General features: G+C 38.2%; 1 protein-coding gene across 1 annotated transcript in view; it reads left to right on the top strand.

The window, feature by feature from the left end:
• The window catches only part of LOC146761092 (uncharacterized), a 349,547-nt gene extending 348,555 nt beyond the window's left edge, over positions 1-992 (top strand). The window contains exon 28 of the transcript XR_014945937.1: positions 8-992. The gene's annotated coding sequence lies outside the window, so the exon portion shown is untranslated. The remainder of the gene's footprint in view (positions 1-7) is intronic.
• The last annotated feature ends 14,426 nt before the right edge of the window (positions 993-15,418 follow it).

The raw sequence follows: 15,418 nt of genomic DNA, 5'->3' as shown, positions 1-15,418 counted from the left end.
CCCCTAGCTCTTTAAGAATGAAAATAACATGTTTGCAAGGGCAGAACATATTCCTTGTAAGTATCAGGCATGCAGCAGCTGCACTTTAAGTGATTGAAGAAAAAGCAGTCAAACAACAGAGCATGCTATGCACTTGTTTAATCCATCAGGTAATGTCACACTGATACTTCTCTTTGTGAATAAAAATAGTCCAGTCTTTAATTAAATCTTTCATCAAAGCAAACCAAATAATTTACAGCCAAAAATCTTCAGCTGGTCAGTTTGTCTGAAAATGTTTCCATTTTCCGAACAGTTGTTTTTTCACAAAATCCTACCAGTTGAAAGCTATTTTTCTTCCTTTATTCTTCATAAAGAGCAAAAGGAGCACCTCTCAAGAGCTACATAAAGCTTTATATTCCATCTGGGAAGCTCATCAGCCATCCATAGAAATGAAGCTATTTAAAGTAACCGTAAATAGAGATGTGAACATTTGGAATTTGGAAATCTGAATCCACTGGAAAAGAGTCATTTTTCAAAGTCATTTTCAATATGGCTTTTGCCAATAATACATTGAATCTGTTACATATCCAATGATTCTGTAAAAATCCTTTGTATTCAGTTTCCCAAGTAATCAGACAAACAAAAGGACAAGGAGAGGATGTTCTCAAAAGGGAGGAGGAAGAAAAAGAGATAAGAAATCAATATAAAAATCAGCAGTGTTATATTCATTTCAGTTCCTTATGTTTAGATGTTTATATGCACTTGATTGAGAAATGTATTTTTAATATAAAATGTTTTACACAGAATTATTTTTTAAAACTGCATAGGAAGAGGCATTTGCTTTCACCAACATGACAGAGAATGCAGTTTGGAGAACTACAGAATTCACAGATCTGTTAATTGTGATACAGATGAAAATGCCCTTCAGATGACAATTTGGAGGGGGGCCATAGATTTATACTTTCATTTCTTCAAGAAGTTCCACAGCTGTGGGTGGAATGGGTTTGGTTCTCAGTTCTCAGAGAATACTCAGAGGTGCTGTGAGAGGGCCAAAAAAGGAAAATTGAAACTAAAATTGAAACTGCATCATGGATTGATGACATTGTCTTTCTTAAGGGTCTGTTTTCCCTGGTCTGATGTTTTGTATTGGTTAGGAATGTGTATCTTTGCTCCTGTTATTCTTGATTCACCTTGGTGGAACTGTAGAATACAGCAAACACAGCAAAAGACTAACTGTAATATGTACATTTAACTTTGCCACACAGAATACATGCAGTAACAACTCTATTGATGTAAATTCCAAAACCAAGTTTTCAAACTGGGGAGGCTGACAAATGGTGCATGCACAGCCCAACACATGCTAAAACTCAGAGCAGAAAGTCTTGCTGAAAAGAAAGAGGGAAGCAGCCCCAAGCAGCCCTTTGATCCGCAGTAATGCACTGAAACAGAGCAGTCTGAATAACAGAAAGCGATTCATAGTGTGCATCACCGTGTTTCATTTGACATTTAGCACTCCTCCAATAAGCGTTTCATATTTTTTCTTTTTTCCTCTTTAATTTGGAAAAGAAGTGGGGCAGATTTCTAAAGGTTGGTTTCACTGGAGATTAGACATTTGAATGTTTCTTTTAGAGACCCAGAAAGATCACCTCCAGTGACACTGCCAGTGCACCGAAGTAGCAGAGCTATCTTACTGCAGCTTTTGTCAAAAGACGGCTTCCAACTTTGAGACTGAAATGCTGATTCTGTATGAAAATATGTAAAATGACATGCCCTTTTCTATGAGACACTGTTTGACAAGGGTGATTGTATTAGTTTTAAGTTTAAGATAGGATTTTAACATTTTCATTACTCATTCCGGGTTATCTACAGAAATGAAGGAATGAACAGACATCACTTCAAAGAGGGGCAGTTTTCTTAGGATAAGGGTCAGCTCCTACCCATTCAGCCCAAGGTAGGTACCAACAACCTTCAATATATGGTATATGTGGTTCTGGAGCTGGTATCAAAAAAGTGACTTGCCCAAGAAAAACCTGAGCCTCTGGTTGTCAATAAGAAATTTCCTGAGAGGAATTAGACAAGCATGTGACACAGACACAACTGTGTATACTTTATGATTTTCTGAAAATTAGTGTGAGTACAAGCAGGGTTTCTTTGGTTTTCATTATGCATGTTATAAGCACATATCTAGATCTCCCTGTGTAACCATAACCAGATTGCTATTGAAAAATATTGTCCAGAATCGCATGTACAGTCTGGAGAGTAGGGGCATAATGAGGTTAGGAGACATACTTCTGTACATTTTGAAGAGTGTGTCTTATCTGTGCAATTGCCACAATTGAGTCTATATTGTATTGCTTTTGTGGCTGATGTGTGTGAAAAGCTGCCTCTGGGTGGAATTTCTATAGATTAAAGTTTTTTCAGACTTTATTTAGGCTTTTATTATAATTATTACTAGACTCAGTGCCCCATTTATGGAAAAATTAATTGAATTATAATGAACTTAATAGAAAATCTTTATATTCTATGAAATGTGATGCAAAAATGCCCATTTATCTTGTCCCACTCTAGTTACAAATGACGCTCATCATGTAGTGTAATGGTTTTTGGTGAGGACAGCCAGCTGTTCTGACATGGTTCTGTGCAGTAAACGCTATTTTGTCAGGTAGGCTGGGTTGTGGATAGTAACAGATCCTCTAGAGCTGCAGGTAACGGCCATATTAGCAGTTTTTCTCATCACTATGGAACAAAACATAAGACAAATCCTCCCTAAAACCAGAATAAAGCTGATTTGGGTGATTTGAGTCCCTCTGAACTCTATTTCACCATGAAAAACTGCGACAGGTTCTTGCTGCTGTGAGATACACCATGTGCTGCTAGTATGCTATCCTGTGTTCTTTTCTCTCTTTGTTCTCCCATGAGTTCCAGTTGAGGTTATTTGTACAGTGCCTCCTTGCATGTCCTTCTTATGGTGATGCAAAGTTGATGCTCCGGGCACAGGAGGAGAAGGAATGGAAGAGGGAAGCAATTATTCTCCCCATACGTAAACGCTTCCTCCTTCTCTTCCACCCCTCAGAAGCACAGGAAGCTCATCTTCAAACCATATGTTACCTAGAGATATGCTGCGAGACTTGGGGGGAGCGCCAGGGCCCAGCAGTACCCTGCGGGGCAGGGGGCCCTCCACCTCTCCTCCTCTCCCCAGCGTGCCATGGCTTGGTTTCCTTCACAGCTTTCCTTATCACACTTCTGCCAGCGCGTCTCCTTCCTGGCCTGCAACACCTGTGCTGCATTACAGTGCAGAACACAATACCCACACCGAGACAGGCAAATTGTATTTCATGTGTCAGCCTCTCTCAGCTCCATAAATGCCAATGGAATTAATCCACCCCGCAGCCTTTGATAGTCTGTTACTGAGAGGCTGCATGGAAGCACTGGGGGCACTCCAGGAAGGGTCACTTTGAGGACTCTGTATTGGGGTTTGAGTGCACCAAGTTATGTGGCAGCACTAGTAATTGTTTCATTATTGTCATGTGAAACTTCTCTTCCAGCTATCCACCAGCACTGAGGTAATCAAAGCCACTTGACATGGAATTGGTGGACACGCCATGGTTTGTCGGCTTTGGCATTTGTGATCCACTCTGTTAGCAGGACCTGCTTATGATTTAAAATATACGATTTCCTTCAAAGTGGCATAGTTTCGAAAAATAGCATGTGATGCACTAATAAATTATTCAGTCTTCTGAACAGGCTACATGAAAAGCACATTTTCTCCATCTGCATCTGGCTAGGCATTTGCAACTGTTTCTCTTGGATCTGCGCTGCAGCACACTTAGCCACCATGTTGTGACCTCCAGAAAGGATTAATGCAGTATGTTGTGCGCTGGGCTGCTGGTGAAGGTCTCTTGGAAGTGGAGGCTAACGCAACATGTGGCTGCCCACCAGCTTAGTACATCAAGTAGAGTGCCCAATTTCATCCAAACCTTGCTCCAGTCTAGTGCTACAGTGCTCAGTGCTGCTGGGTTTGCTGGCATTCACACTCACTGGGCCAACAATAGGAGAGCATCTATAGTTCTTACTGTGGCAGCTGTGAAAAATGAAACCTATGACTGGACCCTTAAATCTCTTTTCATGGAGGAAAAGGAGAACCTGCTGTAACTGCTGGCAGTAGGGAGGGCCTTTATCATCCCTGTTTATATTATATAGATTATAGATTTATGTTTATATTATATAGATTATACAGGGGGTTGGTATTGCTTACTCATTAACGCAGACTCAACCCTTCTGCTTTGACTACTCTCTAGAAGTTGGCTTGGCTTAAACACTACTTTTTGTTGTGGGAAAGATGAGGTCAACTGCAGCACTCGATTTAGACTGGCTCAAGATGCTAGTCTAACACCAAGGGTTTTGGAAGAGGGACAGTCACATCTGATATCAGAAGAGTTATGCTGGATATATTAATTTTTTTAGGATTTTCTTAAATTACATTTTTTGTTACACACCTGCCTCCAGCATTCACAGGTATATCTCATCAATCAAATAAGTAGCATTTGCATATGAAATAAGCACCGGAGAAGCTCGCAACTATCTGCAGAAAGCTGAAACACTCTCTGTACCTTTAAGCATACTGAGCTTCATAGGTATATGGTGGTGCAGCATGAAAATAGAGCCATGAAAAACATTTGATTTGGGGGACAGAAACTGTTTAGTGCGCTAGAAACATAACCATAGTATCATTCAGCTACAATCTATCAGATTTTGAATGTCCTGAGCCTTAATTCTGATGAAAGACTCTTGCATATCACCCAAAAGAGGCATAATTAGTACTGCCTAGGATCTGGCATCAGTCAGGCTCAAAACTGTTCCTCTGCCAAGGCAAATACAGCTTTCATGTTTTGGGATAGGCCAGATGTCTAAGGTATTGGTGCTAGAAGAAAACAAAAATTGGGCAAGTTTAGACTAAGATAAGAAGTTTGAAACCTTCATGACAAGGAAAAGGTGCATATTCTTGCCACTTCTGACAAATTCAGAAAGTCAGAATTCTGATTAAATGTAAGCATAAAAATAATAATAATAATGAAAATTAGCCAGATTATGCTTTCCTGTTTATTTAACCTGAGACGGTAGAAGAGACAGTGCAGTCAAGGGCATACTATTTTCTCCCAGCTGAGACGGCTGGTTCCCTTCCCATGTTCTCCTATGGCCCTCACCTCCCACTTTCCTAGCACCACACTGCTGAGTGTCCCCTGCTTCAGATTCACATTCACAGTACAGGGAGGCTTTATCAGTCCCTTTAGGGTCTCCAGTTTCAAATAAACTCTCTAAATGTCATAATTCTCCAACTGCAGCTAACACTACTGTCTTTCTCTGAGACCTGTCAGATTGATATGCAAGGAGAAAATAACACCAGGTTATTTTCTTATGTTCTTCCAGAATCTTCTGACACTCCTTCCTGGTTTGCATCTCACCCTGTCAAAAGCAGGCTATGTAGACAAAAGGTCTTTGTCCAGCTTTCATGCACAATGATAGCATATATTTGTGACAGAGGTAACAATTTAATGAGATTTGGGAGTGAAGAAAACTCGTGGGCATAATCAGTTTGAAACAGTTACTGGCCCAGTGATTTGGAAGCTGGGGAATATGATTTTTATTAATCTGATGTTGTTTTCTGAGCAGCAGAGCTTGCATTGTCTATATTGCATAACTGAATCCCTGACTGCAAGTCTGCAGATAGCCAGAGGATGATATTTCACAGCTCTCCAGTAGCTGGGCTGACCTTCTGCAAGGCTCTTAACCTTGAGCTAATAAGTATTGTCCTTCAAGGGGTAAAGCATTTAAGTGCAGCTGTTTACTATTTACACAAAGGGACTGACATGTGAGCCTTCCCGTCATGCAGTTTTGCCCATGTGAACTTTGTCCAAAAAGACAAGAAGAAAAAAGTTCAGATTTTATTACATTTGCAATTTACAGAGGGCAGACTGTCCTCAGCTGTTGCTTGCGAGTTCTTTCTTGGGCTTTGCTCATTGTCAGAGGCAATATTAATTATTTCAGTCATTTTCTTTTCCATTTATTGTTCAACACCAAACCATGAAAAATGGACACTGACGTAATGATTGATCATGAAGCTGGGGGTTGAAAGTGAAGGCTAGAATTGTTGGGCTGTATATGAAAAGGGCTTGATTTTTTTTTCCTTTTTTTTTTTCTTTTTAGATGATAATATATTGTTTGTGAATGGGTTATTTATTAGAGCCATGTGTAGCCTAAAAGGTTTGTAAAGATGATTACTAAAGCATATCCATATGTGGAATGTGTGTGCATATTTGTAAACTTGGCAATTTGTCCAGATTTTTTATTTTTTTAAAGTTTGTATAAAAAAAAAAAAAGAGCTCTGAAATTGTGTGGGGTTATTCTTTTTCTCAATACTAGGCAATATATTTTCAAAGCTATTGTGCTATGCCTAACTTATGCTTCAGTTCTGATATCAGATGCATATGTATCGTTATATACTTTTACAATTATGAATAATCTAAGTGTTTGATAGTCTGGCATCAATCTTAGCAGAAAATTGCTTCTTTGACAGCATATCTTATTCTCCAAATATTGTATTTGATCAGATACAGATCTCTTAATGCATCTGTGTTGGAAGGTAACAAAAGCTGGCTATGACTGAACTACTGTTGAAGATCAGAGCTCTTTATCACAATGAAAGTTTTCATATTTTTTGTTACATTTTGGAATGCCGGGGCTACAGATTTTTCTTAAAGGTACATTTGGCCAGGTCCTGCTCTCTTGTGAGTTTTGGAGATAGAGATAGCAGTGGATCAGACAAAAAACACTCTTCTTTCCTGCTCTTAACTAGAGGGTCTAAATCCAGAGTTGCTGTGCTACTGTAAGCAGAGAAATTAGACAACAGCTCTGGTGGGGTTGAGAACACAATTTGTTCCGTCATATGTTCCAAGATGCTACAAATGTTAGTAGGAATGAGTTCTGTTGGGGCATATGGCATTAAATCAGACTTTTACAAGATCTAAGCACTGTACAAAGAGGAAAGCCCTGCAGTGCACCTCAGAGGCAGGCTGGTATCTATTAGTCTCATTTTAGAGGAAATGAGGAAAGCAACACAGACAGGTGCTCCCTAGCAAGTCAGTGCAAACATAAAAGGAAATCCACAAACTGATTCTGGGGAGAGGAAACAGGTTGTAACTCAACATTGACAATAGTCAGGCAATGGAAAGAAATTCACGTATCCCGCTAAATTCAGGCCAAAGGCTTCTGGGGAGATGTGCCATCATCTGCAACAATCTCCCCTTATGGCTCTTCAGAGCCGTGCGAATGCATTAGATCTCTCTCTTCGAGGTGTCTGTAACAGCAGTATGCTGTCGCTGTGAATCACCCCATGCAGTCCAACTGTTAAACTTTTTGGTTAATATTTTCCAGTACATGCAAAAAATGACAAATTAATGAAGAAAACAGGCAAAAGCTCCTTGGCAAAAGAGATCATTTCCATGTAGTTTTAAGTTTATTTTTTTCAGGAAATAGGGATGTGATTAAAATTCAGCATGTAGTTAGGTGCCTTTTCTTATCAAGACTTAAATATTTATTTACACTTCTTATGTAAATGAAGACAAGGACGATTTAATTCCATTTTTTAAGTTGCCAGAATGTCTCCCTGGTTTGGACTGGAATTAAAAATGATCAGAAAGTCATACCATAAGCTTGCCAAAAATATAATGTATTATTATTTTATGGAACTCCCAGAAAGGCAGGTTTACTGGAGAAAAAGATTTTGTAAACAGACGTTTTCAAAACTCAATGAGAAACTTAAAAGGTATTTGGGAAGTCAAACATTGGAAGGTATGATTTGCCTCTCATGTTAAAAATAGCACCTCCTCCACATCTTCTTAGGATCAGGCTTATTTCAAACAATTATAGTTTATAAGACCGTTCTATGGAAAGATATTTAATATATTATTTTTCCTTTAGGCAGACACTTCAGCTGCAATAATAAACCATACCTGAATTTTATGAATTAATTAAATTTCCAACAAAGCCATGTTTTATGCCAGTATAGAGTTCTCTGTTATTACCCAACGTGGAAAGAATATTTAGAAACAGGGAAGCATTTAATTTCTTAAACATGCAATAAATGTCACTGAAAAAGATATACAGTATCATGTCAGTGATGCCATTATTTGCCTTTAGGCAGTTGTTATTTTGAGAAGTAATTTAAGGTATTTTTAATGAATAACATCATTGAATGTGTGGAATAATTGTACATTTTCATAGCTGGAAGTTATGAGAACATAGTAACTATGTTCTGATTTTTCAGCTTGGTTGTAACTGGCTTCTAATTTTGTACCGACAAATTTATGGAAGATTGTCATGGGGTTTTTTGTTTTGTTTTTTAGTAGTCATGAGTGTAATTGATTCCAGTTTAATAATCTTCAGAGCTAGATTTTCTCATTATTGTCAAAGATCAGTAATGGTTACAGAGGGTTTCAACCAAGACTGAATACTTAAAATTTCTCTCCAGATGTTTGTATGATTATATTTTCTAGGCTGGTGTTTAATTGGGACTCTAGGCAGTATTAGTGGCCCTATGATTCTTTGTGTTCACAAAAATGGAAAGTAAATCCTTACTAAATACATCAAATAAGTAGGTCTTATTTTAAATCCTTGATACATGCCATTGTTTGGTGTCTTTCAATACAGAAAATCTACTGTCCTATTGTTTCTGTATTAGATTATTCTTTCATCTGTCACCATTTACTTTCATAACTTTTTGCTTTGTGGCTGTCTAGGACTTCATTAAATTCTTTAAAGGACTTTAGGCTTGTTCCTAATAAATTATTTCAGCTTGTCCTTTGTACACTGTGATGTGGATATGCACAAGACATATTGGTATCTACTGTGCTGTAATACTTATCAGTCTCTTCTCCTCCCAGGCATCTGTACCTTCTGTCTGATCTTTTATTACTGCCTTTTAAATTACAGCAATGCTATAATGCCTGACAATTGTCTTTGTTCTCTCGGAGTTCTCACTACATGTTAGTCCTCTCCCAGCTGCTAGTTATGAAATTCCAAGTCTTTGCCAATTATCTTAGATAAAGGCCTAGCTTTAGTTTGGTTAGATGGAGCACTGAAAGTTCTCCAGCATTTTATTGAGATACTCTCCTGTCTCTTTCACACCACGTATTCAGTTCCCATTTTTCCTCTTGGCTAGGTGGCCTTGTGTACTGTGGGAGAAGGTTACTTTAGAAATGTTTTCACCAATTCTGTAAATCATGCACCTGGATTTACTATTGTTTCCAATATGAACTATAATCACTAGATCCATTTTCCCATTACATTCCATTCCTCCAACATACATGTATGATTTATTGTATTTACTTTGCTGACAGGTAAAGTTTCTTGGCATTTGAAAGAGCAAGTGCTGACATTCTTAGTCTAGTGATCATCAAATATAGATAGATATACCCCTGCAGGTATTTAGGGAGATTTATATTTCTCAATAACTGAGTTGATAGGGTTGCAAATAGAAATGACATCTAAATAAAGGTTTTGAAGGCAAAGATTAGCATTTTCTCCCATTTTTCCTTTCAAACTGTATGTGAAAATGTCTGTCCTATTGCAAGTAGTTTTTGCACAGCAAAGAACACCAGATATTTTTCAGGCAGAAAATGATATATCATTTGGTTGCGTCAATTTTAGAGAATGGCATCAGGTAAGAAATAGCACCAGAGAGTGCCATAATCTAAGACGGTCTGAAAAAAAAAAAAAACCACACATTATATTTGGCATTTCTGAAAAGAATGTGACATAATCAAAACATCACCTCATGGTTTCTACTGTGTTTCTGGCAGGCCACCTGTCCTCTTGCCGTGTCAGCAGACATTCCCTTTTTAAAGAACTGCAACTTCGGCACAGTTGTAAACACCAAAAGCAAGAGCCTATTCGAAACATATGAGATACAAGGATAGAGATCTTCTCAGCTGCTTTACTTATTAAGGATTTGGTCTGTAGTGCAGGTGTGAACCAAAGCCAGATGGCCAGACTTTTTCTCATTTTCTGGATTGACAAGATCAGATCAGTGCTAAAAATCTTGCACTTTTATTTCTAGTTAGCCCATTCTGATTATTTTATCTAATTGGTTTTGTGATGGTCTCTGTAGTCAGCGTTGGCTTTGCTTGGCTGAGTATTAATGGCTAAATTTTAGGGCCACTGTAGATTTGGTGATAGGAGATAAAGGAAATTAAGAAATTAGGAAGATTAGGAGATTAAGGAATTAGGAAAGGAAAGGAGTAATAGTCTGAAGTCTGAAAGAGAAGTATCGTTATCAATGAGATGAGGAGAAAGTAATGATCTACTCAGTAATATCTGAAAAGAAGCATATTGATGAAAACAGCGAAGAGTAGGAAGCTAAGTGGCTAATAAGAACAAGATATTACTATTGAAAAGAAATCTAAATGTACTTAGCAACTTAGGAATTATTCCAAAGTTGTTTTTGAAGCAGAGTGCTAACAGAGAGAAATTTATATTGTATCAAGGAAAAACAGCTATATCATCATCTGTATCAAATAGGTAGCATCCCTTTCATAACACTTTATGTTATTTTAGGATGCAAGGACTTCTAGAGTGACCTTGTCCAATTTGCTGTTCAAAGCAAAGCAAGAGTAGCTCAGGTTACTCGAGACCTTGCCAGCTGATTTGCCTCATAACATGCCTGTTTTGCTCCCGGATATCTCCATCCAAGTTATTCCTCTTCTACACTGCTTTGAGAATCACTTTGAATAACTTGCCATAACATTGCACTGTATTCTTGAAAAAAACAAGACTTGAAGAACTAATGTCAGGAAACTTTTAATGTTTTCTATAACTTGAGCTGAATGCTCATTCCAAGCTACAGTTGTTTCCCCAGACCATCTTGAGGGAACCTGCATATTTAACAGTTAAGCATTTTTACAAGCATTTGCTGTGATACATGAATACGGTGAATATATCATCATCCTTCCTGAGAAACAAAATATTATTGACCATCCTATTTTGGTTCAGAAATGCTAGCTGTAGTCCAAACACCTCCTCAACTTCCATAGAAATTACTGTCAAATCATAGATAAAGCAAGAGTGTATCAGGTCCAAGCACAGTCCATGTGCTCAGTACAAATGCTGCAGGGAAAACTGGAGAACACCTGCGTAACTGTTTTATTACTGAACAGGGCTCTTTGTCTAACCTGTCAACCACACTGCTGGGAATCTCTCATATTGACACAATAAGAAGTGAAACAGTTTTAAAAATGAATGTTCAGATGCTAAAGAAAGCAAGCCCCAACTTGTAAACTCTGCATGTTACCTTTCTACCTAGTAAAGTGTAATTTAGAAACTAATCCAGTGGGAGTTTCACTCCTTGCTTTTTTCACTGCACTGAAGGCATGAAGCTAACTCCTCTGGAACCATTGCAACGCTGTCCCATCTTACATATATCTGAGGTCTGCCCCTTAATTCTCAGGAAGCCAGGCAACAAAACTGCAAGTCTTTTCTTCTAAGGTTTAGGAGCTCTTTGCATGTGTCAGCAGTCTGCCAGGCTGCTCCATTCAAGCTTGTAGGATTTGTGGTCTTCTCTAGAAAAATTATCTTATTCTGTCTGAGGTACCTTTTATGCCCACAGATGATGTATACATACAATCCTTGCAATTGTAACTGTCAGTGAAGAGAGCTGTGTACTGAAGAAGTAGGCTCTTCAGTAATTTCTGATTGTAGCACATAAGGTTTGATGACTGCAGCCAGAGATGAGGTGATTACCGCTGTACATAGAGGTGAATGGTGCAAGAAGCCTTCATCACCCCTGTCTGAGGCATTGAACTGTAGCTCTGTACAGCGGCGATCCCTGGGAGCTTTCAAACTGGGCAGTGCTCCTTCTTTAAAACATCAGTTCCCAGTTGGCAAAATGAGTGGAGTTGCAGAGAGGCTAAGTAAAATGCAGAGAATAAATAAATATTGCTAGGTATCAGATCAGTGTCAATGTTGCTGGATTAAATTGGTCAAGAAAGAGGAGATAACAATAGTAACTAGAATCAGTGATAGGAGTGCTGACAACAAAGAAGACAAGGAGAAGGCAACGGGGATATGCACCGGCAGATATTGTGCTGTGAGAGGACCAAAAGGTCAGCATGGCCAGTGTGGAAACGTCAGCCATCCAGGAGACAGGAGAGAGTTTTAGTGTAGTAAGAGAGGAAATCCCAGCCCTCTGAGAGCATCTCTTGGTGACAGAAGCCCTTTTCCTGTGTGATTAGTTGATCAATTATGTAGATTTACTGCAGCTTTGGTATATATGGATGAAGCACTAGCCCATGGTAAATAAGTTGCTGACAGCAACTTTGCCCTTTCTTAGTTGTTGGCAGACGCACCTGTGCCTCCACAGGAAAGGAAACTTTGTCAGAGTTTTGATGAAGCCAAATGCAGCACATACTTTCACTAAGACCTGCTTTTATTCTCAAATATGTCCTTTCTTCAGTTATATTCTTGTTTTCTTAAACTTTATTCATCCTTCCACTGGAATACTGGTTGATTTTGAGCAATTTTTGTCTTTATCTACATATCTCAGTTTCCACACTTCTATAATAAAAATAAAATAACTTGTTGAAGGATGGTCTATTAACCAATATGTGGCAACTCTGACCCTAGAAGGAAAAGATATATATTTTAATTATATAGGATTTTCAAAAATCAAAATCATCTTCTAATGCAATTCCTTTGCATTTGAAATGTATTGTGAGGTGTGACTCATCTTTTATCTACCTTGCTTTAGTTTTTATTTGACTGTAGAACAATTTGAAAAGACTCCTAAGGATACCTAATATTTGGTTCATCCGTCTCTGATATTGAACAGCCACGTTGTGTGGTTTTTCCACACCAACTAGGAGATGTCTATAATAACAACAGGTCCTGACTTGCTTATCTAACACTAAGACTGCTGGCTTTTACACCCACAACTGAGAAGCACACTAGAAGTCTGAGAACCACATGTTCCAAATCAGTTGTCATTAAAAGGCCAAGTGACTGCATGGAAAAACATAAACATTCTTCACACATTTAAAATGCATAGACAGTTTTTCTTATCTTTAATTTTTTCCTTTCTGCTTATGTTCAGATGGAAACCTCTGCAAAAGCCACATACAGTGGCACACAATGGGGAAAAAGCACAGGGAGTAATTGATTCCAAAAAATGGAAGATGTACTGTGTGATCATATGCCTGGAGAGGGAACAGGCAACATTTCTTGGTTTTCACTTCAAATAAATAGGCAATGGAATAACCAAGAAACTGCCAAAGTAAATGAATTCAGCCTGGTTGTTACACCAGCACATCACAGATTCAGAGAAGGTTTCTGTCACAAGTTACAGCATCGGTGGTGAAAGACACAGGTCTTCTGTTTTATTTTTCACTTCCTGAACTACACTCTGCTCTCTGTTATTCTGACATCTGGAGGAATGCCAGTGAATTCACTGAAATCTGTCTGGCTTTATATTTTTGATCAGATTCCTGCCCACCGTCCTTGAATCCCTGAGATGTGCAAAATCAGCAATGGACTGTACCTCATGGGGATTTATAAACCGATCCAACTATTCTCAACAGTTTTGGTTTTTTTTACCACATTATGAGCTTTAGGGGAAAGGGGAAAAAAATGTTTTAACTCTTAAAAAGTGACAGAAAAATAAAGAAAAATTAGTTACTCTCCATGGAAATGTAAGAGTTCCCAAGCACATTATTTAAATTCTTTTAGATATCATCAGTAATGAAGAACTTCTCTTCCAACATGTCCAAATTTGCATTTGATCTCATTTGATCTTGTGATTTAAGATACGTTAAATTAGAGGTTATCATATTCCTTTACTCTGAAATCTGTCACAAGACTTCTTGTAAAAAGCTTTGATTTTGCATAAGCTCAGTATAAACATTACAACATCACCCTTGACTTGCAACAAGTAATGTATCTTGACAAAATTCAGTGGTGATGTGTTATGCGTGTGAGCAACAATTTACTGGCATACTAGGTCATGTATAGCTTGTGTCAGAAGGACAGTGCTCTCAGTTTCATGATCTAATACCTGACATGCCTTCCGTGAAGGCAGGGCACTTCTTCACTATCTGAAGGTCATAAATTATCATAATGTTTGGCACTCACAGTCCTGAAGGTGTTTTACTGCACCTATTTAAACTTTGTGGATCCGTAGGCTTTTAGGCATAGGGAAAGGAGAGGTTTCCCTAAAGACATACACAGAAGAAAGAAATCATGCCATAAGCACAGGGTCATAATTCTAGTTTAGTTCCTGAGCAGCGGTCCTTGCTCCAATTAATGGCTACACTTTCTAATATTATGGGAAGAACAGAAACTTCATAAAATAAAATAAAATAAAAAAGACAAAGTGAGCGATATGTATTTATTATTAAAATGTGGTACCTTATTTTAAACAACAAAGAGGTTTTTTCAGGAGTATTGACAACAAAGAAAACTCTAATGCCCACTGTTGTTAGTATTTACAGAATTCTTAGGACCCCAAAACCACCCCTTATATTTTTGCTAATTCCCATGCACTTTCCCAGAGGATAGTCAGTCACATGCCAGCCACTTTAAAGAATCTTCACCCTGCTGTCTATGAGAATGTGTAACACATTTACCTTCTACAGTTTGTACATCAATGCATTTATTAAGTTAAAACCTATAACACTAGTGCTTAGCTTCCACTAACCACAAAGGCAGAAAGGAAACCCAGAACTGACCACTTCCATTTGTATTAGTTTCTACTCTGTTTTATTCATAAATGTATGCTTCATAATGAAATATTCAGTACTTCAGAAATCAAATGAAAGTATCTTCAACTGTCTCTTGTGTGAACCTCTGTCATTATTAGCACTTTGTGATATGAGAGGCATCCACAAAGCCAGTTCCCTTGGCTCTTTTGAGGTTCCCTGTTACTACTGTTTGGAGCAGCTACGCTCATGTCCCTGTGTGGACTGGAAACGACTGAAGGGACACTTCTGTGAAAAATTGCCTGACATATGCAAAGTTAAAGAAAAAATAAGTTTATCTTCAGAAACATTTTGGAAGAGTTCTGCAAGCACAGGCAGACTCACACTCATACTTTACCAGGCTGACTTGCTCTGCTAATGCTCAGCAAAGTCTGTCTGCAGTAGGAGCAGTGCCTAAGGACAAGTGCTCCCACGGTTTGGGATGCAACCTTACAATGTTTATTCAAGCAAAATCTCATGAAGTTTGGCTTAAGTGAGAATGTAAGTTAAGGCCCATGTACCTTTTTAATCAGTATAGGCTGTAAACTACAGAGTATATGCAGTTGATTGGTTGTAGCTTGCAGTTTACAAAATCTCCTTTCCTGCTATTCTGCAGGGTAATGTGATTAACGAGAAACGTTGAAATAATTACTTGTTGT

Source organism: Coturnix japonica, chromosome 4, assembly GCF_054131305.1.
Source record: "Coturnix japonica strain WE chromosome 4, WE-NBRP24, whole genome shotgun sequence".
Taxonomy (NCBI): domain Eukaryota; kingdom Metazoa; phylum Chordata; class Aves; order Galliformes; family Phasianidae; genus Coturnix; species Coturnix japonica.
This window is presented reverse-complemented; position numbering and strand designations above follow the sequence as displayed.